This window comes from Oncorhynchus nerka, linkage group LG9b (genome assembly GCF_034236695.1).
Source record: "Oncorhynchus nerka isolate Pitt River linkage group LG9b, Oner_Uvic_2.0, whole genome shotgun sequence".
Taxonomy (NCBI): domain Eukaryota; kingdom Metazoa; phylum Chordata; class Actinopteri; order Salmoniformes; family Salmonidae; genus Oncorhynchus; species Oncorhynchus nerka.
The window spans coordinates 52,743,280-52,758,908 of record NC_088424.1 but is presented as its reverse complement, the minus strand read 5'-3'; the positions used below and the strand labels follow the sequence as shown (position 1 = coordinate 52,758,908).

General features: G+C 42.4%; 1 pseudogene; it reads left to right on the top strand.

Moving 5' to 3' along the window:
* Positions 1–539: 539 nt before the first annotated feature.
* Positions 540–15,629, top strand: part of LOC115127992 (kinesin-associated protein 3-like) — a 45,650-nt pseudogene continuing 30,560 nt past the window's right edge.

The following is a 15,629-nucleotide window of genomic DNA, read 5'->3' as shown; positions in this document are numbered from 1 at the left end:
CTGATGTTACAATTGGTGCACTGACATGATGATGTTCTCACCCAATCCATTATTGAAAACAGGAAGTAGTTTAGCGGTTTTCCGTTGACCCCAACTAATGTTTTAGTCATTTAACAGACGCCCTGGATCAGAGCGACTTACAGGAGCGATTAGAGTTAAGTGCCTTGCTCAAGGGCACGTCGACAGATTTTTCACCAAGTCGGCTTTCGGTTAATGGCCCAATGCTCTTAACCACTAGGCTACCTGCCGGCCCGGTAACACTATGCATATCTGTTTGTTTAAACTTGAAATGATTGTGGATGTGTGGGGAGACTTCCAGTAGTGAGGTCCTGATTGAATCTGAGAACAGCAATATGAGCGATTTAAGACATTCATGATTAGCTACAATGTGAGACCATTATTACCACCCGTCACTCTCAAACCAGTCATGGGAATGAACTGTTCATTCTTAATTTTGCTGCGTCACTGTGTCTTGCCTGTAGAGAGCGCACAAGAACACCAAGGTGTCAAACCAGCCCTTTTCCTCTTTCCAACACAATGCATTCTGGGAAGGATAGTTCATTCTAATATCGCTGCCACTTGAGGTCAACAGTTTCCTGGTCAGTGATTTTCGCTGTGATTCTATTTAAAAAAAGGCATCTTTTGGTTTCATATAAAGAGCATAAGATGCAGTCGGAGGATGCACGCTATCTGAAACGGTAAAGATGAAGTTGTCATTTCGTCAATCTGTTCTGTATCTCGCTGAGCATGTTAATAATGTAAAGCCTTATCATGCTACAGCAGCATACCACCTAGCTAGTTCATTTGCATGCTAATCGTATAGCTAGTTAGCCTACAGTAGCCTACTTATTTTGTTACTTAAAGATAAAATGTTAGATGTAGACATTGTGTTGTTGTTAATAATGCTTGTTTTGTATCTGCCCGGATGCGGTAACGTCAACAACAGCTGTGATAGAGAACAAATCTCAGTCCATCCCATCAATGGGTGTGGACAATATTAGCGTCGCTAGCTAGCTGTCATATTTATGCATTGCAGTCAAATGCGGCCAAGTTAGTTGATTCTAAGGTACATTTTAAAATGAAAAGTTAACTAAAATATATGATTCTTCCTTATGATGACCGCAGGAAAGTGAAGGGTGGTAGCCTGGACGTGCACCCTACAGAGAAAGCCCTGGTTGTTCAGTATGAGGTGGAGGCGACCATCCTTGGAGAGACCGGAGACGAGATGCTGGGAGACCGCAAAAAGTGTCAGAAGATGTATGTCAACAAACGGTGTAAATTATATGTGGTGTTTTGGTCTAAAATCACAGTCAACAAACGGTGTAAATTATATGTGGTGTTTTGGTCTAAAATCACAGTCTGTGATTTAAATTGTCTGGCTCTGCCACTTTCTTTGGTAAACTGAGAGATGTGGCTGGGGAAATGTAGCTAGGCTAATTCTAATCTATTCCATTACCCTCTATTCCTCTCTATTCTATTCCTCTCTATTATATTCCCCTCGATTCTATTCCCCTCTATTATATTCCCCTCTATTCTACTCCCCTCTATTCTATTCCCCTCTATTCTATTCCCCTCTATTCTATCCCCCTCTATTCCTCTCTATTCTATTCCCCTCTATTATATTCCCCTCTATTCTATTCCCCTCTATTCTACTCCCCTCTATTCTATTCCCCTCTATTATATTCCCCTCTATTCTATTCCTCTCTATTATATTCCCCTCGATTCTATTCCCCTCTATTATATTCCCCTCTATTCTACTCCCCTCTATTCTATTCCCCTCTATTCTACTCCCCTCTATTCTATTCCCCTCTATTATATTCCCCTCTATTCTATTCCTCTCTATTATATTCCCCTCGATTCTATTCCCCTCTATTCTACTCCCCTCTATTCTATTCCCCTCTATTATATTCCCCTCTATTCTATTCCCCTCTATTCTATCCCCCTCTATTCCTCTCTATTCTATTCCTCTCTATTATATTCCATTACCCTCTATTCTATTCCCCTCTATTATATTGCCCTCGATTACATTCTACTGTACTGTCTCACTCCGTCCCTGTCAGTATTCGTCTGAAGAGCCTGAATACGAACACAGACGTTGCAGCCCTGGCCCGTAAGGTGGTTGAGGAGTGTAAACTCATCCATCCCTCCAAGCTGTCGGAGGTGGAGCAGCTGCTCTTCTATCTACAGAACCGCAAGAAGGCCAGCGGGAAAGGTGAGCATCGACATCAACTGTCCCCTCTGAAACACATACCACAGATAGGTCAGCTCCACAGTTTAGGAAACAGTTATAGTGTCATTCCTCTGTTAAGTCTATGTTAACCAGTGAATCATTCCTCTGTAAGGTCTATGCTATAACAGTGTAGTTCTATGTTAACCAGTGAATCATTCCTCTGTAAGGTCTATGCTATAACAGTGTAGTTCTATGTTAACCAGTGAATCATTCCTCTGTAAGGTCTATGCTATAACAGTGAATCATTCCTCTGTAAGGTCTATGCTATAACAGTGTAGTTCTATGTTAACCAGTGAATCATTCCTCTGTAAGGTCTATGCTATAACAGTGTAGTTCTATGTTAACCAGTGAATCATTCCTCTGTAAGGTCTATGCTATAACAGTGTAGTTCTATGTTAACCAGTGAATCATTCCTCTGTAAGGTCTATGCTATAACAGTGTAGTTCTATGTTAACCAGTGAATCATTCCTCTGTAAGGTCTATGCTATAACAGTGTAGTTCTATGTTAACCAGTGAATCATTCCTCTGTAAGGTCTATGCTATAACAGTGTAGTTCTATGTTAACCAGTGAATCATTCCTCTGTAAGGTCTATGCTATAACAGTGTAGTTCTATGTTAACCAGTGAATCATTCCTCTGTAAGGTCTATGCTATAACAGTGTAGTTCTATGTTAACCAGTGAATCATTCCTCTGTAAGGTCTATGCTATAACAGTGTAGTTCTATGTTAACCAGTGATGCATTCCTCTGTAAGGTCTATGCTATAACAGTTTAGTTCTATGTTAACCAGTGAATCATTCCTCTGTAATGTCTATGTTAACCAGTGAATCATTCCTCTGTAAGGTCTATGCTATAACAGTTTAGTTCTATGTTAACCAGTGAATCATTCCTCTGTAAGGTCTATGCTATAACAGTGAATCATTCCTCTGTAAGGTCTATGCTATAACAGTGTAGTTCTATGTTAACCAGTGAATCATTCCTCTGTAAGGTCTATGCTATAACAGTGTAGTTCTATGTTAACCAGTGAATCATTCCTCTGTAAGGTCTATGCTATAACAGTGTAGTTCTATGTTAACCAGTGAATCATTCCTCTGTAAGGTCTATGCTATAACAGTGTAGTTCTATGTTAACCAGTGAATCATTCCTCTGTAAGGTCTATGCTATAACAGTGTAGTTCTATGTTAACCAGTGATGCATTCCTCTGTAAGGTCTATGCTATAACAGTTTAGTTCTATGTTAACCAGTGAATCATTCCTCTGTAATGTCTATGTTAACCAGTGAATCATTCCTCTGTAAGGTCTATGCTATAACAGTTTAGTTCTATGTTAACCAGTGAATCATTCCTCTGTAAGGTCTATGCTATAACAGTGAATCATTCCTCTGTAAGGTCTATGCTATAACAGTGTAGTTCTATGTTAACCAGTGAATCATTCCTCTGTAAGGTCTATGCTATAACAGTGTAGTTCTATGTTAACCAGTGAATCATTCCTCTGTAAGGTCTATGCTATAACAGTGTAGTTCTATGTTAACCAGTGAATCATTCCTCTGTAAGGTCTATGCTATAACAGTGTAGTTCTATGTTAACCAGTGAATCATTCCTCTGTAAGGTCTATGCTATAACAGTGTAGTTCTATGTTAACCAGTGAATCATTCCTCTGTAAGGTCTATGCTATATCAGTTTAGTTCTATGTTAACCAGTGAATCATTCCTCTGTAATGTCTATGTTAACCAGTGAATCATTCCTCTGTAAGGTCTATGCTATAACAGTTTAGTTCTATGTTAACCAGTGAATCATTCCTCTGTAAGGTCTATGCTATAACAGTGAATCATTCCTCTGTAAGGTCTATGCTATAACAGTGTAGTTCTATGTTAACCAGTGAATCATTCCTCTGTAAGGTCTATGCTATAACAGTGTAGTTCTATGTTAACCAGTGAATCATTCCTCTGTAAGGTCTATGCTATAACAGTGTAGTTCTATGTTAACCAGTGAATCATTCCTCTGTAAGGTCTATGCTATAACAGTGTAGTTCTATGTTAACCAGTGAATCATTCCTCTGTAAGGTTTATGCTATAACAGTGTAGTTCTATGTTAACCAGTGATGCATTCCTCTGTAAGGTCTATGCTATAACAGTTTAGTTCTATGTTAACCAGTGAATCATTCCTCTGTAATGTCTATGTTAACCAGTGAATCATTCCTCTGTAAGGTCTATGCTATAACAGTTTAGTTCTATGTTAACCAGTGAATCATTCCTCTGTAAGGTCTATGCTATAATAACTTAGTTCTATAACAGTGAATCATTCCTCTGTAAGGTCTATGCTATAACAGTGTAGTTCTATGTTAACCAGTGAATCATTCCTCTGTAAGGTCTATGCTATAACAGTGTAGTTCTATGTTAACCAGTGAATCATTCCTCTGTAAGGTCTATGCTATAACAGTGTAGTTCTATGTTAACCAGTGAATCATTCCTCTGTAAGGTCTATGCTATAACAGTGTAGTTCTATGTTAACCAGTGAATCATTCCTCTGTAAGGTCTATGCTATAACAGTGTAGTTCTATGTTAACCAGTGAATCATTCCTCTGTAAGGTCTATGCTATAACAGTGTAGTTCTATGTTAACCAGTGATGCATTCCTCTGTAAGGTCTATGCTATAACAGTTTAGTTCTATGTTAACCAGTGAATCATTCCTCTGTAAGGTCTATGCTATAACAGTGAATCATTCCTCTGTAAGGTCTATGCTATAACAGTGTAGTTCTATGTTAACCAGTGAATCATTCCTCTGTAAGGTCTATGCTATAACAGTGTAGTTCTATGTTAACCAGTGAATCATTCCTCTGTAAGGTCTATGCTATAACAGTGTAGTTCTATGTTAACCAGTGAATCATTCCTCTGTAAGGTCTATGCTATAACAGTGTAGTTCTATGTTAACCAGTGAATCATTCCTCTGTAAGGTCTATGCTATAACAGTGTAGTTCTATGTTAACCAGTGAATCATTCCTCTGTAAGGTCTATGCTATAACAGTGTAGTTCTATGTTAACCAGTGAATCATTCCTCTGTAAGGTCTATGCTATAACAGTGTAGTTCTATGTTAACCAGTGAATCATTCCACTGTACGGTCTATGCTATAACAGTGTAGTTCTATGTTAACCAGTGAATCATTCCATTTCTCTGCAGCAGAGAAGAGAGTGATGAAACCTAGAGACCTAACTCCATTTGAAGGAATGGAGGTGAGTAATTAGCACCAACAATGCTAATAATCATAACAATACATTTGACTAGATAGATGAGGAGGCTAACATCAACATGGTGTCTCTGTTCTAGATAGATGAGGAGGCTAATGTCAACATGGTGTCTCTCTGTTCTAGATAGATGAGGAGGCTAACGTCAACATGGTGTCTCTCTGTTCTAGATAGATGAGGAGGCTAACGTCAACATGGTGTCTCTCTGTTCTAGATAGATGAGGAGGCTGACGTCAACATGGTGTCTCTCTGTTCTAGATAGATGAGGAGGCTAACGTCAACATGGTGTCTCTGTTCTAGATAGATGAGGAGGCTAATGTCAACATGGTGTCTGTTCTAGATAGATGAGGAGGCTAATGTCAACATGGTGTCTCTGTTCTAGATAGATGAGGAGGCTAACGTCAACATGGTGTCTCTGTTCTAGATAGATGAGGAGGCTAATGTCAACATGGTGTCTCTCAACATGTTCTAGATAGATGAGGAGGCTAATGTCAACATGGTGTCTCTGTTCTAGATAGATGAGGAGGCTAACGTCAACATGGTGTCTCTCTGTTCTAGATAGATGAGAATGTCAACATGGTGTCTGTTCTAGATAGATGAGGAGGCGTCAACATGGTGTCTCTCTGTTCTAGATAGATGAGGAGGTTAACATGGTGTCAACATGGTGTCTCTGTTCTAGATAGATGAGGAGGCTAACGTCAACATGGTGTCTCTGTTCTAGATAGATGAGGAGGCTAACGTCAACATGGTGTCTCTGTTCTAGATAGATGAGGAGGCTAACATCAACATGGTGTCTCTGTTCTAGATAGATGAGGAGGCTAACGTCAACATGGTGTCTCTGTTCTAGATAGATGAGGAGGCTAATGTCAACATGGTGTCTCTGTTCTAGATAGATGAGGAGGCTAATGTCAACATGGTGTCTCTGTTCTAGATAGATGAGGAGGCTAATGTCAACATGGTGTCTGTTCTAGATAGATGAGGAGGCTAATGTCAACATGGTGTCTCTGTTCTAGATAGATGAGGAGGCTAACGTCAACATGGTGTCCCTGTTCTAGATAGATGAGGAGGCTAACGTCAACATGGTGTCTCTGTTCTAGATAGATGAGGAGGCTAATGGCAACATGGTGTCTCTGTTCTAGATAGATGAGGAGGCTAACGTCAACATGGTGTCTCTGTTCTAGATAGATGAGGAGGCTAATGTCAACATGGTGTCTCTGTTCTAGATAGATGAGGAGGCTAACGTCAACATGATGACTCTGTTCTAGATAGATGAGGAGGCTAACGTCAACATGGTGTCTCTGTTCTAGATAGATGAGGAGGCTAATGTCAACATGGTGTCTCTCTGTTCTAGATAGATGAGGAGGCTAATGTCAACATGGTGTCTCTGTTCTAGATAGATGAGGAGGCTAACGTCAACATGGTGTCTCTGTTCTAGATAGATGAGGAGGCTAACGTCAACATGGTGTCTCTGTTCTAGATAGATGAGGAGGCTAATGTCAACATGGTGTCTCTTTGTTCTAGATAGATGAGGAGGCTAACGTCAACATGGTGTCTCTGTTCTAGATATATGAGGAGGCTAATGTCAACATGGTGACTCTGTTCTAGATAGATGAGGAGGCTAATGTCAACATGGTGTCTCTGTTCTAGATAGATGAGGAGGCTGACGTCAACATGGTGTCTCTGTTCTAGATAGATGAGGAGGCTAACGTCAACATGGTGTCTCTGTTCTAGATAGATGAGGAGGCTGACGTCAACATGGTGTCTCTGTTCTAGATAGATGAGGAGGCTAACGTCAACATGGTGTCTCTGTTCTAGATAGATGAGGAGGCTAATGTCAACATGGTGTCTCTGTTCTAGATAGATGAGGAGGCTAATGTCAACATGGTGTCTCTGTTCTAGATAGATGAGGAGGCTAACATCAACATGGTGTGTCTCTGTTCTAGATAGATGAGGAGGCTAACGTCAACATGGTGTCTCTGTTCTAGATAGATGAGGAGGCTAACATCAACATGGTGTCTCTGTTCTAGATAGATGAGGAGGCTAATGTCAACATGGTGTCTCTCTGTTCTAGATAGATGAGGAGGCTAATGTTAACATGGTGTCTCTGTTCTAGATAGATGAGGAGGTTAACGTCAACATGATGACTCTGTTCTAGATAGATGAGGAGGCTAACGTCAACATGGTGTCTCTGTTCTAGATAGATGAGGAGGCTAATGTCAACATGGTGTCTCTCTGTTCTAGATAGATGAGGAGGCTAATGTCAACATGGTGTCTCTGTTCTAGATAGATGAGGAGGCTAACGTCAACATGGTGTCTCTGTTCTAGATAGATGAGGAGGCTAACGTCAACATGGTGTCTCTGTTCTAGATAGATGAGGAGGCTAATGTCAACATGGTGTCTCTTTGTTCTAGATAGATGAGGAGGCTAACGTCAACATGGTGTCTCTGTTCTAGATATATGAGGAGGCTAATGTCAACATGGTGACTCTGTTCTAGATAGATGAGGAGGCTAATGTCAACATGGTGTCTCTGTTCTAGATAGATGAGGAGGCTAATGTCAACATGGTGTTTCTGTTCTAGATAGATGAGGAGGCTAATGTCAACATGGTGTCTCTGTTCTAGATAGATGAGGAGGCTAATGTCAACATGGTGTCTCTGTTCTAGATAGATGAGGAGGCTAACATCAACATGGTGTCTCTGTTCTAGATAGATGAGGAGGCTAACATCAACATGGTGTCTCTGTTCTAGATAGATGAGGAGGCTAACATCAACATGGTGTCTGTTCTAGATAGATGAGGAGGCTAACATCAACATGGTGTCTCTGTTCTAGATAGATGAGGAGGCTAACATCAACATGGTGTCTCTCTGTTCTAGATAGATGAGGAGGCTAACATCAACATGGTGTCTCTGTTCTAGATAGATGAGGAGGCTAATGTCAACATGGTGTCTCTCTGTTCTAGATAGATGAGGAGGCTAACATCAACATGGTGTCTCTCTGTTCTAGATAGATGAGGAGGCTAACATCAACATGGTGTCTCTCTGTTCTAGATAGATGAGGAGGCTAATGTCAACATGGTGTCTCTCTGTTCTAGATAGATGAGGAGGCTAATGTCAACATGGTGTCTCTCTGTTCTAGATAGATGAGGAGGCTAATGTCAACATGGTGTCTCTGTTCTAGATAGATGAGGAGGCTAATGTCAACATGGTGTCTCTTTGTTCTAGATAGATGAGGAGGCTAACATCAACAAGGTGGAAGAGTATGTAGAGCTGCTGTATGAAGGTATGGAGGAGAAGGTGAAAGGGGCTACACTCATCCTACACCTGGCCAGGAACCCTGTCAACCTGGAGGAACTACTAGAGAATGGTAAGGAGAGGGGGAAGAGACGGAGAAGGCTTGCACTATATGCATAACATTTCATTAAAGTGTAAACCATCAGGACAGTGGCCCTGCTCTGGTCCGTATGTCTAAGGTTCTGCTTGTGTGTCTGTCTCTCTGTCCTGTAGAAACGGCTCTAGGAGCTCTGGCCAGAGTGCTGCGGGAGGACTGGAAGCAGAGTGTTGAGCTTGCCACCACCATCATCTATGTTTTCTTCTGCTTCTCCAGGTAAATACTAGATGGGAGAAGAGGTAGGAGAGGGGAGAGACAGATTTGGGACGGACCACTTTGTCCTGTTGACTCGTAACCCATCGGTTGCTAGCTGGCCTTTCTAACTGCTAGTCTACCTGCTGCCCCACCCCAGACGGCTTTACTCAAAAGGCCTTTCTAACTGCTAGTCTACCTGCCTATCTGATACTTTACAAGGCGGCTTTACTCAAAAGGCCTTTCTAACTGCTAGTCTACCTGCCTATCTGATACTTTAAAAGGCCTTTCTGTTGTTCCATTCTGTGTTAGTGGAGTGTAAATGCTACAACTCTATTCAGGCTTATCGAAGGCTGCCACCTGCTGTTAATCTGATTCAATTTGATTATATATCCAATACAGTCCACTTCTCTACTTGAGAAACACAGAACCTCTAATGAATACAAGTCTATTATGTTATATCAGAGGAGAAAAATAAAACCAACTGTTTGCGCTGTCATTATCCTGTTGTGGAATTGCTTCATCTGGTTCAGAACAGAAAAGGGGTGATTGTCTAAAATAAACTAAAAATTATTAAATAAAATAAACCACCAAAACGCTCCAAACATTTTCTCAGAAAGCAGTGATTAAGTTACCAGCTACATCGGGCCGCTGTCACAGGACCATTAAAGGATGAAAATAACCGGATTCTGATATGAAAACCCGAGAGTTGTTTTCTCTTAGTCATGAATTATTCTGTTTCCAACTGGAACGTGGGTGAGATTTATCTTTGACAGCAGAAGTGGGGTTTAGCTTTGATAGCTAAAGGTGGGTTTTTAGCTTTGATAGCTAAAGGTGGGTTTTTAGCTTTGATAGCTAAAGGTGGGTTTTTAGCTTTGATAGCTAATGGTGGGTTTTAGCTTTGATAGCTAAAGGTGGGTTTTTAGCTTTGATAGCTAAAGGTGGGTTTTTAGCTTTGATAGCTAAAGGTGGGGTTTTTTAGCTTTGATAGCTAATGGTGGGTTTTAGCTTTGATAGCTAATGGTGGGTTTTAGCTTTGATAGCTAAAGGTGGGTTTTTAGCTTTGATAGCTAAAGGTGGGGTTTTTTAGCTTTGATAGCTAATGGTGGGTTTTAGCTTTGATAGCTAAAGGTGGGTTTTTAGCTTTGATAGCTAAAGGTGGGTTTTTAGCTTTGATAGCTAATGGTGGGTTTTAGCTTTGATAGCTAAAGGTGGGTTTTTAGCTTTGATAGCTAAAGGTGGGTTTTTAGCTTTGATAGCTAATGGTGGGTTTTAGCTTTGATAGCTAAAGGTGGGTTTTTAGCTTTGATAGCTAAAGGTGGGTTTTTAGCTTTGATAGCTAATGGTGGGTTTTAGCTTTGATAGCTAATGGTGGGTTTTAGCTTTGATAGCTAAAGGTGGGTTTTTAGCTTTGATAGCTAATGGTGGGTTTTAGCTTTGATAGCTAAAGGTGGGTTTTTAGCTTTGATAGCTAAAGGTGGGTTTTTAGCTTTGATAGCTAATGGTGGGTTTTAGCTTTGATAGCTAAAGGTGGGTTTTTAGCTTTGATAGCTAAAGGTGGGTTTTTAGCTTTGATAGCTAATGGTGGGTTTTAGCTTTGATAGCTAATGGTGGGTTTTAGCTTTGATAGCTAATGGTAGGTTTTAGCTTTGATAGCTAAAGGTGGGTTTTTAGCTTTGATAGCTAAAGGTGGGTTTTTAGCTTTGATAGCTAATGGTGGGTTTTAGCTTTGATAGCTAAAGGTGGGTTTTTAGCTCACATGTTACATAGACATTTTAGTCATTTAGCAGACGCTCTGATCCAGACGAACTCAGTGGCCTTGTGGAGATTGGAAGGTTGTGAGTTCAATCCCTTGCTGAGACTCCCCAAAGACTGTAACACGGGACCTGATGCGTCTCTGCCAGTTGGGGAACCCGGTTGTTGAGCATAAACCTGCAGCAGCGAGTCACTGCTTTGATGTTTGCAGAGAACGACAGGGTGTTGTCCAGGGTCATGCCAAGGTTCTTTACACTCTGGGAGGGGGACACCTTGGAGTCAACCGTGATGGAGAGGTCTTGAAGCAGGAAGGCTTTCCCCAGGAGGAAGAGCAGCTCTGTCTTGTTGAGGTTGAGCTTGAGCCGGTGGGCCAACATCTAAGCTGGGGTATCTGCCAGGCACGCAAAGATGCGTGTCGCCACCTTGAGTGACATCTGCATAGCAGTGATAGGAGAGACCATGTGAGGATATGACAGAGCTGAGTTACTTGGTCTATAGAGAGAAGAGGAGAGGGCCTAGAAGCGAGCCCTGGGGGACACCAGTAGTGAGAGTACATGGTGCAGACACAGATTTTCTCCACGGGTAGGCTGAAATCCAAGAGTGTGAGACTGAGATGCCCAGCCCTGAGAGGTTGGAGAGGAGGATCTGATAGAGCCTGAGACGCCCAGCCCTGAGAGGGTGGAGAGGAGGATCTGATAGAGCCTGAGACGCCCAGCCCTGAGAGGGTGGAGAGGAGGATCTGATAGAGCCTGAGACGCCCAGCCCTGAGAGGGTGGAGAGGAGGATCTGATAGAGCCTGAGACGCCCAGCCCTGAGAGGGTGGAGAGGAGGATCTGATAGAGCCTGAGACGCCCAGCCCTACAGTCCCTGGTTCGATTGGGAGTCCCATAGGGCGGCACACAACTGTGCTTTCAAGACAACTGGAAAACAAGGTTGAAACATGATGTCAGTGATCTTCAGGTCAGAGCTCTAGAAAGATGTCCGAGTTCCCGACTTGGAATCCCGAATTGGATGACCATTCAAGACGTATTTTCCCAGTCGGAGCTCGCCCCCCCCGAAGTTCCCAGTTGTCTTGCTTGAACTCACTGAAGTCTGACAGGTCCCAGTTTCCGAATTTCCAGTTGTTTTGAAAGTGGCAGAAGTCATGCTGGACGGACAGCACGGCCAATGTTGAATGTTCATCCTTTTACGCTTGGAAAAGAGACCCTTCAACCCAGACTTGGACCACACACCCACTCCACTGAATAGCAGGCTAATGTTTGCTTTACAATGCTTGCAGTTAGCCACGGATTCCTTCCAAGCCACTCATTGTTGAATTTGCGATTTCCAACTTGTTGTGTAATGTTTATGGCCGATGAGCACCGATACTATACTTTTTCTTCGTGATTTCTCTTCATATGACAAGGATTGAAAAGCATTTGCAAGTTGATTGTCAACTTGATTCATGATGACTGCTTGTCTAGCTTGATGTTGACAGTCCAATCAAAGCTACTGTAGATTTGACGTCTTTTGTCTGTGGCCAATGACCTTGAGCCTTCTTGGATGGGCACTTCTAATATAACTCTATGGCAGCACCCAAGGGGCTTGAATTTTCGAGCTCTCCCTGTAGATGTTGCGGTGACGTAGTGTCTCCATGAGTGACAGAACGCTGAGCCAATCACGGCGCACCTAGAGAACATTACCAACCCCTGCGCTCCGTATATTTTCCGCTTGCTGGCCCACCATCACAGAAAGCATTGAGTTGAGCTGAAACACCTGTGTTTTGGAAATGCCTTATTCAAGAACGCAAAAAAAGAGACCCATGTTTGTATGCGACTTTATTAACTTGATGATATATAGATTTGTTTAAACATGGTTTGCAAATTGATCTGTGACACGTATTAATGCTAAAATAACATGCCCCACCTGCCTTGAATGACAGGTCACCACTGGTTATACAGGAAATGTCACCACTGATTATACAGGAAATGTCATCACTGATTTATACAGGAAATGTCATCACTGATTATACAGGAAATGTCATCACTGATTTATACAGGAAATGTCATCACTGATTTATACAGGAAATGTCACCACTGATTATACAGGAAATGTCACCACTGATTATACAGGAAATGTCACCACTGATTATACAGGAAATGTCACCACTGATTATACAGGAAATGTCACCACTGATTATACAGGAAATGTCACCACTGATTATACAGGAAAAAGAGAGCCATTTGGGTAGTAGTGTTCCTCCAGTATATGAATTGCTTGTCCCCTGTTCTGTCCCTGCTTTCTCCCAGTTCCGTGGCCTACAGTTGACCTATACTATAGTATATTTAGTCTAGTGTATCAGTATTAAATCTAACCCTATAGTATATCAGTATTAAATCTAACCCTATAGTATATTTAGTCTAGTATATCAGTATTAATCCTCTAACCCTATAGTATATTTAGTCTAGTGTATCAGTATTAATCCTCTAACCCTATAGTATATTTAGTCTAGTGTAGTCTAACCCTGTATATTTAGTCTAGTATATCAGTATTAATCCTCTAACCCTATAGTATATTTAGTCTAGTATATCAGTATTAATCCTCTAACCCTATAGTATATTTAGTCTAGTATATCAGTATTAATCCTCTAACCCTATAGTATATTTAGTCTAGTATATCAGTATTAATCCTCTAACCCTATAGTATATCAGTATTAATCCTCTAACCCTAAACCTTCTATCTCCATGTAGTTTCTCCCAGTTCCATGGGCTGGTGACCCACTATAAAATCGGAGCTCTGTGTATGAATGTCATGGAACACGAACTGAAGAGATACGACCTCTGGCAGGACGAACTGCAGAAGAAGACCAGGACATATATCCTTCACTTCTGGGTCTGGGTTAGGGTCTGGGTTAGGGTCTGGGTTAGGGTCTGGGTTAGGGTCTGGGTTAGTGTCTGGGTTAGGGTTTATGGTCTGCGTTAGGGTCTGGGTTAGTGTCTGGGTCTAGGTTAGTGTCTGGGTCTGGGTTAGGTTCTGGGTTAGGTTCTGGATTAGGATTAGGGTCTGGGTTAGGTTCTGGGTTAGGGTTAGTGTCTGGGTCTGGGTTAGGTTCTGGTTTAAGGTTAGGGTTTATGGTCTGGGTTAGGGTTAATGTTCTGGGTTAGGGTTAATGGTCTGGGTTAGGGTTAGGGTTTATGGCCTGGGTTAGGGTTAGGATTAGGGTCTGGGTTAGGTTCTGGGTTAGGGTTTATTTTCCGGATTAGGGTTTATGGTCTGGGTTAGGGTTTATGGTCTCGGTCTGAGTTAGGGTTTATGGTCTGAGTTAGGGTTTATGGTCTGAGTTAGGGTTTATGGTCTCGGTCTGAGTTAGAGTTTATGGTCTCGGTCTGAGTTAGGGTTTATGTTCTGGTTTCTGAGTTCGGGTTTATGGTCTTGGTCTGAGTTAGGGTTTATGGTCTCGTTCTGAGTTAGGGTTTATGGTCTCGTTCTGAGTTAGGGTTTATGGTCTCGTTCTGAGTTAGGGTTTATGTTCTGGTTTCTGAGTTAGGGTTTATGGTCTCGTTCTGAGTTAGGGTTTATGTTCTGGTTTCTGAGTTAGGGTTTATGGTCTCGGTCTGAGTTAGGGTTTATGGTCTCGGTCTGAGTTAGGGTTTATGGTCTCGTTCTGAGTTAGGGTTTATGGTCTCGGTCTGAGTTAGGGTTTATGGTCTCGGTCTGAGTTAGGGTTTATGGTCTCGGTCTGAGTTAGGGTTTATGGTCTTGGTCTGAGTTAGGATCTGGGTCTGGATTAGGATTTATGGTCTGGGTTAGGGTTTATGGTCTGGGTTAGGGTCTGGGTTAGGGTTTATGGTCTGGGTTAGGATCTGGGTTAGGGTTTATGGTCTGGGTTAGGATCTGGGTTAGGGTTTATGGTCTGGGTTAGGATCTGGGTTAGGGTTTATGGTCTGGGTTAGGATCTGGGTTAGTGTCTGGGTTAGGGTCTGGGTTAGTGTCTGGGTTTATGATCTGGGTTAGGGTTTATGGTCTGGGTTAGGATCTGGGTTAGGGTTCATGGTCTGGGTTAGTGTCTGGGTTAGGGTTTATGGTCTGGGTTAGGATCTGGGTTAGGGTTTATGGTCTGGGTTAGGATCTGGGTTAGTGTCTGGGTTAGGGTCTGGGTTAGTGTCTGGGTTTATGGTCTGGGTTAGGATCTGGGTTAGGGTTTATGGTCTGGGTTAGGATCTGGGTTAGGGTTTATGGTCTGGGTTAGGATCTGGGTTAGTGTCTGGGTTAGGGTCTGGGTTAGTGTCTGGGTTTATGGTCTGGGTTAGGATCTGGGTTTATGGTCTGGGTTAGGGTCTGGGTTTATGGTCTGGGTTAGGATCTGGGTTAGTGTCTGGGTTAGGGTCTGGGTTAGTGTCTGGGTTTATGGTCTGGGTTAGGATCTGGGTTTATGGTCTGGGTTAGTGTCTGGGTTAGTGTCTGGGTTAGGGTCTGGGTTAGTGTCTGGGTTAGGGTCTGGGTTAGTGTCTGGGTTTATGGTCTGGGTTAGGGTCTGGGTTTATGGTCTGGGTTAGTGTCTGGGTTAGGGTCTGGGTTAGTGTCTGGGTTTATGGTCTGGGTTAGTGTCTGGGTTAGTGTCTGGGTTTATGGTCTGGGTTAGGGTCTGGGTTTATGGTCTGGGTTAGGGTCTGGGTTTATGGTCTGGGTTAGTGTCTGGGTTACGGTCTGGGTTTATGGTCTGTGTTAGGATCTGGGTTTATGGTCTGGGTTAGGATCTGGGTTAGTGTCTGGGTTAGGGTCTGGGTTTATGGTCTGGGTTAGGATCTGGGTTTATGGTCTGGGTTAGTGTCTGGGTTTATGGTCTGG